The sequence below is a fragment of the Urocitellus parryii genome, chromosome 2 (assembly GCF_045843805.1).
Source record: "Urocitellus parryii isolate mUroPar1 chromosome 2, mUroPar1.hap1, whole genome shotgun sequence".
Lineage (NCBI taxonomy): Eukaryota > Metazoa > Chordata > Mammalia > Rodentia > Sciuridae > Urocitellus > Urocitellus parryii.
Genome location: NC_135532.1, coordinates 92,532,100 through 92,551,151, shown reverse-complemented (window position 1 = coordinate 92,551,151; position 19,052 = coordinate 92,532,100). Strand labels below are relative to the sequence as shown.

The 19,052-nt window shown below is 38.1% G+C and overlaps 1 protein-coding gene across 4 annotated transcripts in view; it reads left to right on the top strand.

The window, feature by feature from the left end:
• Nucleotides 1-19,052, top strand: part of Ip6k1 (inositol hexakisphosphate kinase 1) — a 59,544-nt gene that overhangs the window by 12,659 nt on the left and 27,833 nt on the right. The gene's annotated exons all lie outside the window — the stretch shown is intronic.

Sequence of the window (19,052 nt, the reverse complement as noted above, 5' to 3'; positions counted from 1 at the left end):
TGATTTTTTTCTTCCCTCAAATGATTAGTTTGTCTTGTTGGATTTTTGTTTTCTTTTTAAGTGACTCTTATTGAGACACAAAAATACATACAAAGCACCCAAAATTTGGTGATTTTTTTAAACGTGTATATATTTTTGTAATGATCACCCAGATAAAAAGTTAGAACATTTAAAGAATTTTCTTAATAGGTTTTATTTTTTAGAGCAGTTTTAGGCTCACAGAAAAATTGAATGGAAAGTGCAGAGTTCCCATGTGCTAGATGTACCAGATTTGTTACAATTCTGAATCTGCATTATCTGGTTATTATCACTCAAAGTTCATAGTTAACATTAGGATTCATTTTTACTGTACATTCTGTGACTTTTGACTAGTGTACAAAGTCATGTATTCATCTTTATCGTATTATAGAGAATATAGTCACTGCCTTAAAAAATCCTCTGTATTCCACCTGTGCATTGGTCTCTCCTCCTAACCCCTGGCAACCATTGGTTTCTTTTTAAAACTATGGAGATAGTTTTGTCTTTTCCAGAATGTCATATAGTTGAAATTATACAGTATGTAGACTTTTTAGGATTGACCCCTTTACTTAGGAATATGCATTTAAGGTTACTCCAACTCTTTTGATTTAATGGCTCATTCTTTTTTTTTTTTTTAGCCCTGAATAATATTCCATTGTCTGTGTGCTACAGTGTATGCATTTATCCATTGAAGGATATCTTGGTTGCTTCCAACTTTTGGCACTTTAGAATAAAGTTGTTATAAACATCCATGAAATTAACTTTTTTTATACAAAATAGATCTTGATGTTTGGGTTTTCCTTAAAATGAAAAGTTTTGGTTTTTTTTAAAGATTTACTTTTTTGTTATAGTTGGACAAAATACCTTCATTTTATTTATTTGTTTTTATGTGGTGCTGAGGATTGAACCCAGGGCCGCATACATGCGAGGCAAGCACTCTACCACTGAGCCACAACCCTAGCCCTAAAATGAAAAGTTTTTTTTTTTTATATATATATTTATTTTTTAGGTGTAGATGGACACAACACAATGCCTTTATTTTTATGTGGTGCTGAAGATCGAACCTGGGCCCTGCCCGGGCTAGGCAAGCGCTCTACTGCTGAGCCACAATCCCAGCCCCATGAAAAGGTTTTTTAAAATTATTTTTATATTAAAGGAAAGCTCTTTTCCCCTTTTTTCATTAATTCATTTTCCAGGGGTGCTCTACCACCGAACAAAACCCTTTTTAATTTTTTTTTTTTTTTTAGTTGTAGATGGACACAATGCCATTATTTTATTTATTTATTTTTAAGTAATGCTGAGGGTTGAATCCAGTGCCTCACATGAGGCAGATGCTCTACCACTGAGCACAACCCCAGCTCCAACTTTTTAATTTTTATTTTGAATTAGGGTCTTATTAAGTTGCCAAGACTGTCCTTGAATTTGCAATCTACCTGCCTCAGCTTCACAGTTGTTGGGTTACAGGTGTGCACCACCATGCCCAGCTGAAAGTTGTTTTTAACTTTGAAAACTGGGCCTTTATATTTGTCTTGAATTTTGATGGATGTTTAGATTCAGAGTCCGTTATAAGGTAGGCCATATATAGCTGTCTCCTTTTTCTGCTTTAGCCTTTATTTGCTTATATTCTGTGTGCTTTAGTTTTTTTTTTTTTTTTTGTAATGGTTAGTCCTCACACATGCTCAGCAAATTCTTTAACACAGTTATACTGCCAGCAGAGTTTTTTTTTTTTTTTTTTTTTTTTGTGTGTGTGTGTGTGTGTGTGTTGGGGTGGGTGGGTATCAGGAATTGAACTCAGGGGCCCTCTACCACTGAGCCACATTTCCAGCCCTATTTTGTATTTTATTTAGAGACAGAATCTCACTGAGTTGCTTAGCACCTCGCTTTTGCTGAGGTTCATTTTGAATTCAAGATCCTTCTGCCTCAGCCTCCCATGCCACTGGGATTACAGGCATGGCTTAGTTTTTTCATGTATTAAATGTAGGTAACTTTTTCTTTTAAAAAGCTTTGTACCCTGGGTGATAGCTGGGAAACTGGGCTATGGAGAGGTAATTGTTTTTTTCTGGGAAAATGTACTGGGCTATGGAGAGGTACTTGTTTTTCCTGAGAAAATGTAGTCTATGCTGTTGTACAAGCTTTATTACAATCTTTGTAGCTCTAAATGAAATATTGACCCATGTCAGTTGTAAAGGAGCTTACATTTTGTACCTGTTGGTAAAACGTGTGTGTGTGTGTGTGTGTGGTGTGTGGTGTGCTGGGGATGGAACCCAGGGCCTTATGTGTGACAGGCAAACCATTCTACCACTCAGCTACACCCACATCTCTAAAACTTCTTGATGATAAAAATCCTAAGAATCTGAGGGTTAATATGATGAACATACCAATAAAGTATCATAAATTCCTTTTAGGTAAAAGAACTTAGAAGTGATAAAAATAAATCAAAACCATTTCTTTAGGAGTTTTGTCTAGAATTAGAATGCAGGGTGCAGAATTATACCTGTAATCCCTGCCACTTAGTAGGCTGAGGCAGGAGGATCACAAGTTCCAGGCTAGCCGGGGCAATTTAGCAAGACCCTGTCTCAAAAAATAAAAAGGACTGAAGATTTACCTCAGTGGTAGAGTGCTCTGGATTCAATCCCCAGTACTGGGCGGGGTGCGGGGGGAATGGGATCATAACCTTTGAACAGAGCAGGTAAAAATTTTTTTTTCAGTTTAAGTGAACACAATACCTTTATTTTATTTATTTATATGTGGTGCTGAGAATCGAACCTAGGGCCTCACTCAATGCTAGGCAAGTGCTCTATCATTGAGCCACCATCCCAGCCCCAGAGCAGTTAAGATTTTTAGTTGTTGTTCAACCCAAAATTAAGATAAAATCCTTCATTACAAAAATGTTTGGTTAATTGTTTCTGCAGCTGTTGATTTGAGTAATAAATCATGAAAATCAGCCAGGGGACTTTGTTTCTCCTCTCTGCTAATTAAGAGCCCTTTGGTAGTAGTACCCTTTGGTCCTTGTAGCCAATATGATTGCTGTCACCACTGAAGACTGTGTGAGTGGCCCTGGTATACTGCAATCTTACTTTGCTGTACTTTCTCCCCATGTCAGTAAGTTTTTTTTAAAAATTTATCATTGCTTTAGCTTTTTATTTAAAAAAATTGAATTTCTGACTTAAATGTCGGTGGAGCCCATAGAGGCTCAGCTTTGGGGAAGAGGATAAACCCTCTCTTTTGAGTTGATTTTTAATGTAAATAACTATTGCTGGATGTAGATGTTGCGCTTTTTCTTTTATTGTCTATGGAAATCAATCCCGCCCCAGCCCCTTGTAATGAACCTTGGGAAATTCTACACTAAACTTCATTTCCACCCCTCTTTTTTCCCCCTTTTCTTCTTTCTCTTTTTCTTTTTCTTATTTTGAGACAGGGTCTTGAACTTGAGATCCTCCTGCTTCAGCCTTCCAAGTTGCCAGGATTGCAGCATGCTCCACCATACGAGCTCATGTTCAGTTTTTAGATATTGACTAAAAACTGCAAAAAGTAACTGATTTTTTTTTTTTTTTTGGTACCAGGGATTGAACTCAGTGGTACTTAACCAATAAGCCACATCCCAGCTCTTTTTTATATTTTATTTAGAATCAGGGTCTCACTGAGTTGCTTTAGAACCTCCCTAAGTTGCTGAGGCTAGCTTTGAACTCTAGATCCTCTTGCCTTAGCCTCCCGATCTCCTGAGAACCACTGCGTCTGGCCAGTAAGTGACCTTCTTAAGGACACACTGTGGATTAAGTCCAGCCTGGAGGCTGAGGCAGAAGGATTGCAAGTTTGAGGCCAGCCTGTGGAATTTAGCAAGATCCTGTCTAAAATAAATAAAAAAATAAAAAGGGCTGGGAATGTAACTCAGTGGTAAAGTGCCCCTGGGTTTAATATCCAGTACTGCAAAACAATCAAATGCCACCTGGTTTTGAAATGCTCGTGTCCTCACCATTCATTTTCTCTTCCTCACACTCTTTGGCTTTTGCTTCCTTGCAGTATGGAAAAGTGGAGTGTTGTCTCTGAAAGGTTTGGGGTTCCCACATCATTTTGCAGTGGCAGTAAACAGAGCAAATGATCTTATAAGGTGTGTACTGCATATACAAAGTGACACTTGCTTTTCTTTTTTTTTTTTTTAAGTTGTTGCTGAACCTTTATTTTATTCATTTATTTATATGTGGTGCTGCGAATTGAACCTAGTGCCTCACACATGTGAGGCAAGCACTCTACCACTGAGCCACAACTCCAGCTCCTGACATTTGCTTTTCTAGACTAGACTGAAAAGACAGATCTTGGTGCTTTCCTGGCAACCTGGCAAGGAGAGTGAATGATAGTGTTTTAAGTGCTTTCTAGCTATGGAACCTTACTTATCAAGTCAGCTGACTTTTCTGTCTATACTTTCTTGTGATATTGGGTTGAAGAAACCTACTTTCCTGGGGCTGGGGTTGTAGCTCAGCGGTAGAGTGCTTGCCTAGCATTTGTGAGGTGTTGGGTTCAATCCTCAGCACCATATATAAATAAATAAATAAATAAAATAAAGGTATTATGTCCAACTACCACAAAAAAAAAAAAAAACACACACAAAAAAAACCCTACTTTCCCTACCTCAGAGTTGATCAGATGAAAGGGAAGCTTGTCAAGTGGTTAACTTATGGCTTACTTTAGTTTTTCAAAACTTATTGAGAATAGTTTGGTTTGTCAGTTGCAGTCTTGCCTTGCCTACATCAGTCCATTCCACATTATAGCCAGTGCAAATATGAGTCATTGATCTTTTGTAGAAATTCTGCAGTGACTTGGGTCAGGACTCATCTTCTCATTTTGGTAGTTGAGACACTTCATCATCTGCTCCTGTCAAATATCTCTTGGCCCTCCAGCTTCAGATGTTTCAGGTAACAGTCATTCTCTCCCTTATGGGCCTTTGTCCATACTCTTATCTTCACTCTTTGTTTTTTCCCCTCTTGCTAACTCCGGTTCTTTCGTATCTCAGTTGAGATACCATACCCTTTAAGAAGTCTTTCTTGACCCCCACTTTTCATTTTGGTTGATGACACAGTATTACTATACTCATCACATCATTACTATAGTATAATTATATATATATATATGTTATATGTGTTTTATATATATATATATTTTTTTTATTTTTTATTTTTTTTATTTTTTAGTTCTCGGCAGACACAACATCTTTGTTGGTATGTGGTGCTGAGGATCGAACCCGGGCCGCACGCATGCCAGGCGAGCGTGCTACCGCTTGAGCCACATCCCCAGCCCCGTGTTTTATATATATATATGTTAATATTTTTTTTTAGTTGTAGATGGACACAGTACCTTTATAGTACCTTTATTTATTTATCTTTATGTGGTACTGAGGATCGAACTCAGGGCCTCACACATGCTAGGTGAGCACTGTACCACTGAATCACAACCCTAACCCTCACTTTATATTGGATTATACGAATATTTTTTTCTTTTTGGTACTGGGGATTGAACCCAGGGGCACTCAACCACTGGGCCACATCACCAACCCTTTTTTATATTTTGTTTAGATTCAGGGTCTTGTTAAGTTGCTGAGGCTAGCTTTGAACTTTTGATCCTCCTGCCTCAACCTCCTGAGCCTTTGGGATTATAGGCGTGTGCCACTGTTCCCAGCATGAATTCTTTGTTTTTTGGTACTGGGGATTTGAGCTCAGGGTCACTCAATCACTGAGCCACATCCCCAGCCCTGTTTTGTATTTTATTTAGAGCCAGGATCTCACTGAGTTGCTTAGCACCTGGCTGTTGCTGAGGCTGGCTTTGAACTCAGGATTCTACTGTCTCCGCCTCCTGAGCCACTGGGATTACAGGTGTGTGCCACCACTCCCGGCAATGAATTATTTTTTTATAGTTTTTTTGGTGGATTTTAATTTAATATGATTCCTAATTAATTTGGTGACTTTATAATTGCTATTTGGACAAAAAAAAAATTGGTTTGGTAGTTTATTCTGATACCTGTTTATAAAGACTTGCACTCAGTTGGAGGATGTTGTATGGGTCAGGGCCAAGCAGCACACTAGATATTACAGGTAAGCACAGGATATACATAGGCCATTTTGGTTCACTGTTTCTCCCCCATGCCCCCTCGTGACAGTGCAGCAAAAATTAAAGTGAGTTCATTAGCATAGAAAATATGAATACACTGGGCATGGTGGTGTACACCTGTAATCTCAGTGACTTGGGAGGCTGAGGTAGGAGGATTGCGAGTTTGAGTTCTGCCTGGGCAAGTTAACAAGATCTTGTCTCAAGGTAAAAATTTTAAAAGGCTAGGACTGTAGCTTAGTAGTAGAGTGCCTCTCAGTTAAATTCCCATACCATACACACTAAATAAATAAATAAATAGAATAGGATTGGATTAAATAACAAGAACTAAGAGTGTGGCTTGGTAGTAGAGGGATGTTAGAAGTCAACCCTCTAGAAATTTTGCTGTAAGTCTACTTTCTAGGATGTTGGAGAAAGCCATTTACAATATTTATCACTGAAAGTACTTTGTCTTGAAACTGCTTGAGTGGGGTATCGGGAAACTGGTGGCTTCTGCACTTTGGGAATCAGAGACTGGGCAGTGGCTGTGTGTCAGGAGAGTTTACTGAGTTGATGGGGGCCTGGTGAGAGGAGCATAGTGAAACAAGGTAGAGAAACTTCTTTTACATTATCATCCCTCTAATGTCCTCTATTGACAAGCCTTAACATAAGCTAACAAGGGAAAAATATTTGATGGTTTCATCCCCATTTTTAAAGAAATATTTATTTATTTATTTTTAAAAATATTTATTTATTTATTTTAGTTTTCGGTGGACACAACATCTTTATTTTTTTATTTTTTATGTGGTGCTGAGGATCGAACCCAATGCCCCACGCATGCCAGGCGAGCGCATTACCACTTGAGCCACATCCCCAGCCCCGAAATATTTATTTTTTAATTGTAGTTGAATACAATATCTTTACTTATTTATATGTGGTGCTGAGGATTGAACTTGGCCTTGCACATGCTAGGCAAGTGCTCTACTGCTGAGCCACAACCCCAGCCCACTTCATCCCCATTTTTGTTCAGGGCAGTGATGGGTTGAGTTTGGAGGCAATATAGTAATAACTGACAAACTCTATTATTAGAGTTAAATGAACAGCTTAATAATACAATAATAAGCATTTTTCTGATCAGGCTCCTCTTTTCTTTAATATAGAAATTGATTTAAACTGTCATTCTATTCTAGCCAGGGATCACCTATTCTCTGTTTTTTCCTCATCAGAGTTTAGTTTGTACTGTTCTAAAACTTCATAAAAGTGGAATCATACTGTATGTACTCTTATACATTCGTATGCATTCATATACTTTTGTATAGTATGCTGCTTTAATTTATTCATGCTATTGAATCAGTGTAATTCTTTTTATTGCTGTATAGCATGTCATTGCATAAGCATTCAGTTTGTTTAAGCTCTTGTTTATGGAATCCAGGCTGTTTCCTGTGTTTGACATATGAGTTAAACTTCTGTGAACTAACTCTTTTCTACAAGTTTTTTTTTTTAATAATATGTCTACTTCTATAAGAAAGTTTAACACCTTTTTCAAAATGTTTTATACTCCCACCAATAATATGAAAGTTGTAGCTGTTCTTCATATTCAACAACATTTAGTATATTGTCTGTGTTTTTAATTAAAAAAATTTTTGTAGTTGTAGATGGACAGAATGCCTTTATTTTGTTTTAATATTTATTTTTTAGTTTTAGTTGGACACAATACCTTTATTTATTTATTTTTATGTGATGCTGAGGATCAAACCCAGTGCCTCACACATGCTAGGCAAGTGCTCTGCCACTAACCTATAGCCCCAGTGTTTATCCATTTTGGTAATAGCATAGTAATATATAACTGTAGTTTTAATTGACTACTGATGATAAGCATGTTTCCCCATACTTTTTTTTTTTTTTTTTTGGTACCAAGGATTGAACCCAGAAGTATTTTACCACTGAACCCCATCCTCAGTTCTTTTTCTGGGGGAGGGGACAGGGTCTTGCTAAATTGCTGAGGCTGGCTTTGAACTAATAATCCTCTTGCCTCAGTCTCCTGAGTTGCTGGGATTACCACCGGTATGCACCACCGTGCTTGACATTCCCAATCTTTTTTTTTTTTTTTAATACTTATTTTTTAGTTATAGGTGGACACAATATCTTTATTTTTATGTGGTGCTGAGGATCAAACCCAGTGCCTCATGCATGGTAGGTGAGCGCTCTGCCTCTGAGCCACAACCCCAGCCCTCCCAATCTTTTTTAATTTTTTGAGAGACTACATCTTGCTAAATTGCCTAGACTGGCCTTGAATTTATGATCCTCCTGCATGAGGCTCCTGAGTTGCAGGAATTACAGGCATGCTGCTACCTTGCTCAACCTCTGAATTTGTATTATTTTTCTTTGTGATATATTTATTTAAATCTTTTGCCCATTTTTTAAAAACCTGATTTTTAAAAAATTAGTACTGTTTTAGAAGGTCTTTATGTATTCTGGGTACTATTCAGTGTTTTGTGATTATTTTCTCTCGGTTCATGGTGGTTTGCCTTTTTATTTATTTATTTAATTTTATTTTTTGTTACTGGGAATTGAACTAAGGGACACTCAGCCACTGAGCCATATTCCCGGGCCTTTTTTGTATTTTATTTAGAGACCCTTCTCAGTGAGTTGCTTAGTGCTTTGCCGTTGCTGAGGCTGGCTTTAAACTTGTGATCCTGTCTCAGTCTCCTGAGCTACTGGGATTATAGGCGTGCACCATTTTGCCTGGCACTTTTTTTTTTTGTTTTTGTTACATTTTAAAGATCAGATATTTTCAATTTTGATGAAGTCTGATTTATTAATTTTTTTTGTGATTATGTCTGAAAATCCTTGCCTATGTCTAGATCTTGAAGAATTCTAGTAGGTCTTTAAGTCAGATAATACAAATCATCTGTTTTTACCTAGAAGTTTTATAATTTGAGCTTTTACATTTAGGTCTCTGATCCACCTTAAATTAGTTTTTGTGTGTTGGGTGAGATTGGGATTGCATTCATCTCCTCCACCCCACCCCCACCAATATCTGATTATTCCAGTACCAGCATCACTTGTTGAAAAGACACATTTGTTATCTGTTGCTGTGTAACACATTTGTCCCAAACATAGCAGTTTAAAATAGGAAACATTACTTTTGTTTCTGAGAGTTGGAATTCAGGAACAGTTTAGCTGAGTGGTTCTGGCTCACAGTCTTATAAATTGGCAGTCAAGATGTCTTCTGGGGCTGCAGTCATATGAAGGCTTACCTGGGGCTAGAGGATCTGTTTGTAAGATGACTTGCTCACATAGCTGTTGGCTGGAGGTCTCAGTTTATACCTGTGCCTGCCTCAAACATAAGGCTCTGGGTATCCTCATGGCATGTCATTTCTCCTGCAGAACAAATAATTCAAGACAGAGTAGGGAATAAGCCATATTGCTTCTTATGAACTGGTCATACACTTCTTCCCTCCCTCCTTCCTCCCTTCCTTCCTTCCTTCCCTCCCTCCCTCCCTCCCTGCTGAACTCTGGGCTCTAGTGATTCTCCTGCCTCTGCCTCCCAAGTATCTAGGAGCAGCTGAGACCATAGGCATGTTCTACCATGCCCTGCTGCTGTATTCTTTTCATTTAAATTGAGTTACTAAGTCTAGCCCATAGTCAAGAAAAAGCGGGGGCTCCACCTTTTGGAAGAAAGAATGTTAAAAAAAAAAAAAAAAGACATAGTTTAAAACCACCAAAATTTTCTTTCCCCCACTGGTTTGCTTTGATATTTTTGTCAAAAAAAAGCAGTTGACTGTAGGGCTTGGGATGTGGCTCAGTGGTAGAGTACTTGCCTAGTGTGTATGAAACCCTGGGTTCAATCCCTAGTACCACAAAACAAAAACTATACATCTTGATCTCAAGTTCAAGGCAAGCCCCCTGTAGTTAAGACAGACAGACCCTCGGTAACTTAGAAACTGACCTGTAGCTGACTCAAATAAAACATAAAAAGAAGTGGGGGTATAGCTCAGTGGTAAAGTGCCCCTGGGTTCAGTCCTCAGTATCAAAAACAAATATATACCCCAAACCGAAAACCAGTTGACTATGTATATGTGGGTCTGTTTCTGAAATCTGTTTTCTTTCATTGATCTATTTACCTATTATTCCAAGATACTAGATTTCTTGATGCTATTATAATTGAACATCTTATTGTGGTAAATACACATAATAAAATTGAGCTTTTTTGGAGGGGTGATACCAGGGATTGAACTCAGAGGCACTCAATTATTGAGCCACATCCCAAGCCCTATTTTGTATTTTATTTGGAGACAGGATCTCACAGAGTTGCTTAGCACCTCAGCCTCCCAAGCCACTGGGATCATAGGGGAGCGCCACCATGCCTGGGCAAAATTGAGCCTTTTTAAAATTTTTATTTTTTTTAGTTGTAGATGGACACACAATACCTTTAGTTTATTTGTTTATTTTTATGTGGTGCGGAGGATCAAATCTAGTGCCTCACGAATGCTAGGAAAGCACTCTACTACTGAGCCACAATTCTGGCCTCAAAATTCAGCTTTTTAATCACTTTCCATTATATAATATACAGGCAGTAATAAATACATTCAAATGTTGTGTAACCATTATGGCTGTTGGAGAACATGTTTATCTGAAATAGACACTCTGTATCCATTTTTTTTTTTAATATTTATTTTTAGTTTTCGGCGGACACAACATCTTTGTTTGTATGTGGTGCTGAGGATCGAACTCGGGCCACAGGCATGCCAGGCGTGCACACTACCGCTTGAGCCACATCCCCAGCCCGACACTCTGTATCCATTATAAAAATGCTCCATTTTCCTTTCCTGTACTTCCTAGTAACCTCTAAATCTACTATGTATTTCTTTGTTTCTTCTTTTTTTTTTTTTTCTTTTTCTTTTTTGGTACTGGGGATCCAACCCAGAAGCACTTGCCACTGAGTTACATCCCCCGACCTTTTTATTTTTTATTTTGAGACAGGGTCTTGCTAAATTGCTAAGGCTGGTCTTGAACTTGAGATCCTTTGGTTTTGCCCTCCCCAGTTGCTTGGATTATAGGCTTGCCCTACCACACCTGGTTTGTTCTATATATTTCATGAAAGTGAAATTATTAGTGTCTGGCTTTTTTTACTTAGGAAAGTGTTTTCCAAGTTCATCTGTGTAATGTACATTACTAGAATTTCATTCCTCTCTAACTCAGGTTCTAGGGATGGCACCCAAGGTCTGGCACATGTTATTAGGCAAATGCTCTACTATTGAGCTACATTCCCAGCCCCATTTCTTTTGGATACAGACCTAAAGGTAGAATTGTTAAATCATACAGTAAGTCTTTGTTTAGCTTTTTTTGTGTGTGTGATGCTGGGGTTGAACCCAGGTCCTTAAGTATACTAAGCATGTGTTCTACTATTGAGCTACAATCCCTAGCATGTATGCTTAAGCTTTTTGAGTTTTCCGTAGTCATATCTTTTTTCATTCCCACCAGCATTGCACAAATTTTAATATTTCTCCACATTTTTGCTAACACTTATTTCTGATTTTTATTTTGTTTTATGTTACATGAGGGTGAAGAGGTTTCTCATGGCTTTGATTTGCGTTTCCCTAATAACTAATGTCATTGAGCATCTTTTACATTTTGTTACCATTGGTGAATCTTCTTTGGGAAAATGTTCCATTCCTTTGCCCTTCTCACTGAGTTGCTTAGTTTGCCCAGTTTTGAATTGGATTGTTGGGGGGTTTTTTGTTTGTTGTAGAAGTACTTTATATGTTATGAATATTGGCCTGTTATGAAATGTATGGTTTGCATATATTTTCTCTGAACTAAGGATGTATATATAAGGTCCTGTGTTCAGTTCCTAACTCTGAAAAAAAAAATTTTTTTTTTTTTTGTAGTGCTGGGAATCAAACCGAGGTCCTTGCACATGCTAAGCAAGTGTTCTACCTCTGAGCCACATCCTGAGTTCTAAAAGTGTTTAATTTTGATGAAGTTCTGTTTATCTGTGTTTTGTTGTCTGTGCTTGTTGGTGTTATGTCCAAGAAGTCATCCACCAAACCAATATCATGAAGCTTTTCCTCTACATTTTCTTCCAAAAGTTTTATATTTTTAGTTCATTTTTAGCTTTTATGTTTATGTTCTTTGAGTTAATTTTTGTATATGATGAGTTATCCAGGTTCCCCAGGACCATATATTAAAGATTGTCTTTTCCCCATTCAATGTGTTTGGCACCCTTTTCTAAAATCAAATGTTCAGATATGTCAGAGTTCATTTCTGTGCTTTCTATTGTATTCCATTGTTCTTTTATGTATTTATTTATGTTGGTATCCTATTGTTTAAGTTACTGTAGCTTTGCAGTGAGGTTTTTGTTTTTTGCTGAGGATTGAACTCTGGGGCTTTGCACATATAATGCACATGTAATGAGTTTTGTTTTTTTTTTAAAGAGAGAGTGCGGGGGGGGGGGGGGGAGAGAGAGAGAGAGAGAATTTTTAATATTTATTTTTTAGTTCTTGGCGGACACAACATCTTTGTTGGTATGTGGTGCTGAGGATCGAACCCGGGCCGCACGCATGCCAGGCGAGCGCGCTACCGCTTGAGCCACATCCCCAGCCCCAGTTTTTTTTTAATATTTATTTTTAAGTTGTAGTTGGATACAATATCTTTAATTAATTTATTTATTTTTACATGATACTGAGGCTCGAACCCAGGGCCTCGCACGTGCTAGGCGAGCACTCTATTGCTGACAACTCCAGTCCCCCTGTAATGAGTTTTAAAATTACAAAATGTGATTTCTTCAGCTTAGTTCATTTTTCAAGAGTGTGTGGCTATTTAGGGTTCCTTAAGATTCCATATGAATTTCTGGATGGATTTTTCAATTTCTGTTTAAAAAAATACTGTTGGAATTTTGATATTGTATTTGATCTGTAAATCTCCTTGGGTGGTGTTAGCATTTTAACCATTAGAAAATTTATCAACAAGGGATGTTTTTCCAATTATTTAGATCTTCAGTGTTTTTTTTTTAAATTTATTTTATTTTTTAAATACATGACAGCAGTGGAATGAATTACAATTCTTATTACATATATAGAGCACAGTTTTTCGTATCTCTCTCTATATAAAGTATGTTCACGTCAATTTATGCCTTTATATATGTACTTAGTTTTTTTTGCATTACAATTCTTAATACACATATACCCCAATTTTTCATATCTCTGTTTGTATATAAAGTATGTTGACACCCAATTCAAGTCTTCATATGTGTAACTTTGTATAATGATGTCCATTACACTCCACCATCCTTGCTAATCTCCTGCCTCCTCCCTTTCCCTCCCACCCCTCTTCCCTATCTAGATTAATCTAATCCTCCCATGCTCTCCCTCCTTACCTCACTATGAGTCAACCTCCTTATATTAGAGAAAACATTCAGCATTTGTTTTTTTGGGATTGGATAACTTCACCTAGCATTATCTTCTCCAATGCCATCCATTTACCTGCAAATGCCATGATTTTGTTCTTTTTAATTCTGAGTAAAATTCCATTGTGTATATATGCCACTTTTTTTTTTTAATCCATTCATCCACTGAAGGACATCTAGGCTGGCTCCACAGTTTAGCTATTGTAAATTGTGCTGCTATAAACATTAATGTGGCCGTGTCCCTGTAGTATGCAGTTTTTAAGTCATTTGGAAAAGGACTTTGGAAAAGTCTGAGAGGAATAGCTGGGTCAAATGATGGTTCCATTCCCAGATTTCCAAGGAATCTCCATACTGCTTTCCAAATTGGCTGCACCAATTTGCAGTCCCACCAGCAATGTATGAGTGTATCTTTTTCCCCACATCCTTGCCAACACTTGTTGTTTGTCTTCATAATAGCTCCATTCTGATTAGAGTGAGATGATATCTTAGAGTAGTTTTGATTTGCATTTCTATGATTGCTAGAGATGATGAGCATTTTTTCATATATTTGTTGATTGATTGTATATACTCTTCTGAGAAGTGTCTGTTCAGGTCCTTGGCCCTTTTGTTGATTGGGTTATTGAGTTTTTTATATACCCTAGAGATTAGTGCTCTATCTGATGTGTGAGGGGTAAAAATTTGCTCCCAGGATGTAGGCTGTCTATTCACCTCACAGATTGTTTCTTTTGCTGAGAGAAAACTTTTTAGTTTGATTCCATCCCATTTATTGATTCTTATTAAGGAAGTTGGGGCCTAATCCCACGGCTTACTTTTTCTTCTATTAGACGCAGAGTAAATTGTTTAATTCCTAGGTCCTTGATCCATTTTGAGTTGAGTTTTGTGCATGGAGAGAAATAGGGGTTTAATTTCATTTTGTTGTATATGGATTTCCAGTTTTGATTGATTTTCATTTTATTCATTTATTTATATGAATCAAACCCAGTGTCTCACGTGCTAGGTGAGTGCTCTATCACTGAGCCATAGCTCCAGCACCCTCTCTTTTATTCTTTTTTTTTTTTTTTTTTAAGGGTACTGGGGATTGAACTCAGAGGCACTCAATCACTGAGCCACATCCATAGCCCTATTTTGTATTTTATTAGAGACAGGATGTCACTGAGTTGCTTAGTGCCTTGCTTTTGCTGAGGCTAGCTTTGAACTTAACGATCCTCCTGCCTTACTCAGCCTCCTGAGCTGCTGAGATTATAGGTGTGTCCCACTGCGCCTGGTTCTTTCTTTTATTTTTGAAGGCAACAGAATTCTTTTGATGATTTTTTTTTCCTTTTAGGACTCTAGATATGTTATCCCACTGCTTTTTGGAGATTTCTGGGGAGAAATTAATTGTTAATTTTATTGAGGAGCTCTGTACATAAGGAACCACTTCTGCTTTAAATATATTCTCTGAGTTGAGGTTGTAGCTCAGTCTAAGAGTGCTTGTCTACTATGTGTGAGGCCCTTGGTTCTATCCCCAGTACCATCAAAAACCAAAACAAACAGACAAAAAAAAAAAAAAAACTGTCTGTTTTGGGCTTTCAACAATTTTATACTTTTGAAAAAATTTCTTTTGTGGTTTTGGGAATTGAACCTTGAACCTCATGCATGCTGGGTAAGCACTGTACCACTGAGCTATATTCACAGCCCTATAATATGTTTTTTATTTTATTTTTTTGATTTTTTGGGTAGTGTCTCTGAGTTTATCCTGCTTTGGGTTGATTGGGATTCTTAAATGCATGTTTCATATCTTTCCTCAGATTTGCAAAGTTCTTGAGTATTTTTTCAGATTTTTTTTTTACTCCTTTCCCTCTTTATTCTCCTCTTGCAATTCCTATAATATTGGCATCTTTGATAGTGTCTACTTAGTTAGCTTTGTGTCCCTGTGACCAAAATAACTATCTATTAGAGCAGGAAAAGTTTGTTTTGGCTCACAGTATCAGCTGTCTCAGTCCATAGATCGCCAACTTCATTGTTCTGGGCCCAAGGTAAGGCAGAACATCATGGGAAAAAGGCAGGATGGATAGAAGCTGTTCCCCTTGTGGCAAAAAGGAAAGAGAGATTGAGGGGGAAGGGGGAATAGGCCACAGAGAATATGCACCCTTCTGGGGCATACCCCCAATGACCCACCTCCAGTAGCCGTGCTCCACTTGCTTTAGTTACCACACAGTCTCCTCAAACTGGGATGGACTAATTAAGTTACAACTCTCAAAATTGAATCATTTCACCTCTGAACATTCCTGTATCAGCTCAGGAGATTTGGGGAGACATCTCATATTCAAGCCATAACAGTGCCCTATAGGTCCTTCAGATTCTGTTTATTTGCCTCTCAGGAAGCAAGTGATATTTATGTTGTAGGTTTGATGATCTTTTGCTTTGCCTGTTTACATCTAGTATTGAATCCCTTTAATGAGTTTTTCATTTCAGTTATTTTACATTTCTGCTCCAGAATTTACTTGATTCCTCTTTTGTAAATTTTTTTTTTTAGAGAGAGAGAATTTTAATATTTTTAGTTTTTCAGCGGACACAACATCTTTGTTTGTATGTGGTGCTGGGCCGCACGCATGCCAGGTGAGCGCGCTACCACTTGAGCCACATCCTCAGCCCTTTTGTAAATTTTTAAAAAAATATTTTTTAGTTGTTAATGGACCTTTATTTTATTTATTTATATGTGGTGCTGAGAATCGAACCCAGAGCCTCACACATGCTAGGCAAGTGCTCTACCACTGCACTACAACTCCAGCCCAGCCCATGTAAATTTTTTTTTTTTTTAATTTATTTTTTAGTTATGGGCGGACACAACATCTTTGTTTGTATGTGGTGCTGAGGATCAAACCCTGGCCGCACGCATGCCAGGAGAGCGCGCTACCGCTTGAGCCACATCCCCAGCCCCTGTAAATTTTTTTTAATATTTATTTTTTAGTTTAGTTGGACACGATACATTTATTTATTTATTTATTTGGTGCTGAGGATCGAACATGCTAGGCAAGCACTCTACTGCTGAGCCACAACCCTAGCCCCCTCTCTTTTGTAATTTTTATGTCTTTATTGATGTTCTCATTTTGTTCATACACCCTTTTCCTCATTTCTTATAGTTCTTTTTTCATGACTTTCTTTAGCTCATTGATGTGTTTAAAGCAGTTGATTTAATATCTTTGACTAATAATTCCAATGACTGTGCTTCCTTAAGGATTTCTTCTTTATTTCTTTCTCCTCCTCTTGGCTAAATGCTTTTCTCTTAAATCTGCAAGCCAGCTATGCATGTGGCGTACACCTGCAATCCCAGTGATTTATCAGGCAGGAGGATCACAAATTTGAGGTCAGTCTGGCCACTTTGACCCTGTCTCAAAAAAATAAATAAGTAAAAGGACACTCAGTGGTAGAGTGTCTATGGATTCAATTCCCAGCCCAAGATGGAGTTGTGTGGTGAGGGAAAAGTCCCCAATAGAAAGGTGTGTGCAACCTGTTTCCCATTCCTCTTAGAGTTTGATTACCTTGGTCCTGTCAGTTTTCTTCCATTGGGCTCAGCTTTTCTTTTAGTTGAGCTACTGTAGAAAAAAAGTAAAGAAAATAAATCAGTATTTATCTGTTAAGCCAGAACCTAGACTGTGAGGGCAGGTCATTTGTGATATCTTTTTTTTTTTTTTTTTTTCCCAGTTGTGCCTAAGCTTTTGTCTGCACCTGGGTAGGTACAAGAAATGAGTTCAGAAAGTACCCCAGTCTAGGGCTGGGGATGTGGCTCAAGCGGTAGCGCGCTCGCCTGGTATGCGTGCGGCCCGGGTTCGATCCTTAGCACCACATACCAACAAAGATGTTGTGTCCGCCGAGAACCAAAAAATAAATATTAAAAAAAAAAAAAAAGAAAGTACCCCAGTCTATATGACAGCAGTTAAATAGTTTTAAGTATTCTGTGATTTTGTGTTTATTTTGTAACTATTTATCCTGTCCTTCTACATGTGTGCTTTCTAGATTTGACCATACTTAGATTCCAGACTTGGCTGATTCAGGTATGGCTCATTTTTACTGACTAGTCACAGCACAGGTTTTCCTGTGGCTGCTTGTTAAAGCATACTTGTAAACAGAATATTCCAGGTGAGAAGGATGGGCACCTTTGTTTCTCCTTTCTTTTGGTTCTTTCATTTTGATTTTCCCTGTATCACTTTAGACCTCTCCCATTTCTGCTTTTTAAGACAGGGTCTCACTAAGTTGCCCAGGCTGGTCTTGCACTCTTGGGCTTAAGCCTTCCTCTTGCCTCAGTCTCCTGAGAAGCTGGTACTACAGGTGCATGTCACTGTACCCATCCTCCTTTCCTGAAATTCTGTCCTTGAATACCTTCTCCCTGACTTTGAAACACAGTTGAAACAGCTGTTTTTGAAAAGATCTTTACTAAACAATATATCTCAGGAAACACAATTTTCTAATCTTTAGAAATCCAATAAAATAAAATCAGGAACAAGGGTCACTGGACTCTAGATTCCTTGCTTCACCTAAGTTAATGCCATTCTGGCTGTTCCTTGATAGGCTGGCACATTTCAGAGTTTTTTTTCCTCCCAGCTCCCTATTCATCCTGGTGGCTTCAGGATGTTGTTCATTAGCTCCTGGGATAGGACCTGGGAATGTTAAACAGTCCTCTAATCCTAGTGATTTGGGAGGTTGACCAGGGGGATTGTGAGTTCAAAGCCAGTCTCAGCAACTTAATGAGGCTCTGTCTCAAAACATAAAAAGCAGGGCTGATGTTGTGGCTCAGTGGTAGAGTGCTCGCCTAGCATGTGCAAAGCCCTGGGTTCGATCCTCAGCACCACATAAAAATAAATAAATAAAATAAAGGTATTGACAACTACAACTAAAATATAAATATTTTTAAAAATTGGGGAAATCCCTTAGAAATACATATTTTTAAAAAAATCATAAAAAGGGATAGGCTCAGTGGTTAAGTGCCCCTGGGTTAAATCCCAGATATCAAAAACAAAACCAAAACCAAAACAAAAAATAATCCTTCATCTCTTATCTGGGAACAAATGGTAAAATAATTTCCATTAAATCTTTTCTCTTTCTTGTTTCAAATCTCCCAGATTGTGCCAGGCTTCTATACATTCTTCTGGTATCTTGGTAAGGGATGTGCCAGTCCCAGGGAGATTGGAAAGACAGGCTCACATTGGCAGCCTTAGGTCAGGGACAGTTCCTACATTATCCTCCTCCTCAAAGGAGAGGTCTGTGAGTATCCATTGGACATGGACCATGAGGTTGGGGGAAGGAGGACTGCCTTCTCATCCTCATAACGTGTGTGTGTGTGTGTGTGTGTTTGTTTTGGGGGGATTACTGAGAATTTAATCCAGGGCACTTTACCACTGAGCCACATCCCCAGCCCTTTATGTTTTTCATTTTGAAACAAGGTCTCATTAAGTTGCTGAGGCTGGCCTTGAAGTTGAACCCCTCCTGCCTCAGCCTCCTAAATCGCTGGGATTACAGGCCTGCACCACTGTGCCTGGCAAGAATAACTTTTATATCAGTATCTACAGTC